The sequence below is a fragment of the Perca fluviatilis genome, chromosome 7 (assembly GCF_010015445.1).
Source record: "Perca fluviatilis chromosome 7, GENO_Pfluv_1.0, whole genome shotgun sequence".
NCBI classification, from domain to species: Eukaryota; Metazoa; Chordata; class Actinopteri; order Perciformes; family Percidae; genus Perca; species Perca fluviatilis.
Window position 1 is genome coordinate 39169202 of NC_053118.1, and position 2507 is coordinate 39171708.

General features: G+C 41.2%; 1 long non-coding RNA gene across 1 annotated transcript; it reads right to left on the bottom strand.

The window, feature by feature from the left end:
• LOC120563034 lies at positions 1-2041 on the bottom strand. The gene is made up of 4 exons (XR_005639900.1): positions 2019-2041; positions 1457-1511; positions 1161-1279; positions 1-97 (listed from the first exon to the last, which is right to left on the bottom strand). It is a non-coding gene; the product is annotated as an uncharacterized LOC120563034 (long non-coding RNA).
• Positions 2042-2507: the final 466 nt, after the last annotated feature.

Below are 2507 nucleotides of genomic sequence, written 5' to 3' on the forward strand. Positions count from 1 at the left end.
AAAAGAAAACATGATCTGCCATCATGGTGTGGTTTGTCTTCAGCTTGTTCTGGCTACAGCGCTGTAGATGATGGAGTCCTCCACCTTCTCCGCTGGTCTGAAAATGAATAAATATTTAACAGAAGAAGAGTCATCAGAGAGAGGAAGAGAAAAACCTTCATATGATTCAGCATCAAAACTCTGCGTCCTCCACTACTTCAGTGACATGTGAACACCCAAGGATAAAGTTTATTAATTTTTTTAAAGGGCAACTTTGGTATATTTCAACCTGGACCCTATGTTCTCATGTTTGTGTGTCTGAGTGACTGATGTGAACAACAATCTCTGCAACTGGTCCAGAATTAAACAGTCAGCGTCCACTAAAAGTTCTGTTGTTGCTGCTGACAGACTCAGATTATTATTCTAAGTGTTTGACAACATTATGGGATGGATCCCTACAGAGATAGACCTTTTAGTTAAAGAGTAACCCACCAGACTCCATGTAAAAATTCTCAATGTAAAGTGGACAGAAACTAAATAAAACTATCAAAAGCCATCTTGGTTCATCTTTCCACTGTTCCAACAATCACCACTCTGGTTTGGTTGAAATAAACCCTTAATTCACCCATTTACATGTGGAGATATGCTGGCTCTATACACGCTAAAAGTCCTGATTATTTACATGGAGTCTGGTGGAGATATGCTGGCTCTATACACGCTAAAAGTCCTGATTATTTACATGGAGTCTGGTGGAGATATGCTGGCTCTATACACGCTAAAAGTCCTGATTATTTACATGGAGTCTGGTGGAGATATGCTGGCTCTATACACGCTAAAGGTCCTGATTATTTACATGGAGTCTGGTGGAGATATGCTGGCTCTATACACGCTAAAAGTCCTGATTATTTACATGGAGTCTGGTGGAAATATGCTGGCTCTATACACACTAAAAGTCTGGATTATTTATATTGAGTCTGGTGTAGTTTGGTGATGGGGATTTCGTATAATTTTAGCAAAAGACAAGCAAACTTTTAGTGGACGCTAACTGTTTAATGGACCAATCTCAAAGAGTTTTGTTCACATCAGTCACATAGAAACCACTGCAGGGGAAAATAGGGTCCATGTTGAAAATACCAAAGTCTGAAGCCATGAACAGGGCCATGTTTAGCAGCCTCCAGTACCTGGTCTGCTTCTTGTGTGTGAACTGGACCGAGGCGTAGCTGACTTCCTCCACAGCGCTGCTGGGTCCCTGCTGCTCAGCAGGGGGCAGCAAGTTGTTGCTGTAGATGTTATCAGAGTGCTGAACACCACAGACAGAAAGGGATGAAGAAAGACAGGAAGAGATGAAGAAAGACATACTCATCAGTGCAGGAATTTCCCCAGTGTGGGATTAATAAAGTCTATCTTATCTTATCTTATTCATCACATAGATCCTTCACCTCCAAACTAAAATATTCATTGAAAAACCTCCGATCACCTTTTGTTCCTCGTCCCGTCCCACGGCTGTCTGATCTCGACCTGCTGCTCTCTTCCTGCAAACCCACACCATGAACACAATAACACAACACCATGACCACAATAACACAACACAACACCATGGTCACAATAACACAACACTGTAATATCCGGGGTGGGGGTGGGGGTAGAAGGGTTAAAACCACCCCAGTAATAAAAACTGGGCTGGGCAATAAATAATAAAACATTTTTGAAAGTTTTTGTTGCTTTTTTCAGATTTTATTTAATATAATATCCTCCACCGTTCTGAAACTGAATGGCTGACGTGTCTTCATACACACATTATTCAGAGAGGAGAGAGAGAGAGAGGGGAGCACACACGGACACACACTCACACAAAAATAACAAATAACGAAAATTTGATGAAAAGGCATTGAGAAGACGTCAAAAAGACAACAAAAAGGCAACAAAAAGTAACAAAAAAGCAATAAAACAACACCATTACCACAATAACAAACATAACCTGTATATAATATATAGAAACTGTACAACGAAGACAGAGACAGACAGATTTACTAAACTACCTTTTGATGATGCAGACGACCAGAACAACAGCGAAGAGAACCAGCAGGACACCGACCACCAGACCAGCGTTCAGACGCAGACCTCCTCCTGCAGAACACATCAGACATTATCAGGAGACAATGGTGAGATTACATAGACTAGAAATCTACTAGGCTTTGCTACTTGAAAACAGAGAAGATGGCTGCTGCTGCTGGCGAACAGCGGTCTTTGGAATTGACTCTGGAAGACTTTAACCTTGAATCATCTAACGTCATGTTGCTCTGTAACAATCTGACATGTTAGCTTCAGCTGCTTTATAAGAGGATAATATGTCAGATGTTCACAGACTGTTCTGCTGCACAACAAGCAGTCAAATAGACCAATCACTGCAGGAGTTTGGATCTGGTCTGAAAATATTTTCAGATAAAAACTGATCAAACAAACCTTCCTCTTTAGTCTCCACATGCAGGCTGTACGGCACTGAGAGGTTGTGCTTGTTCTTCTTCAAA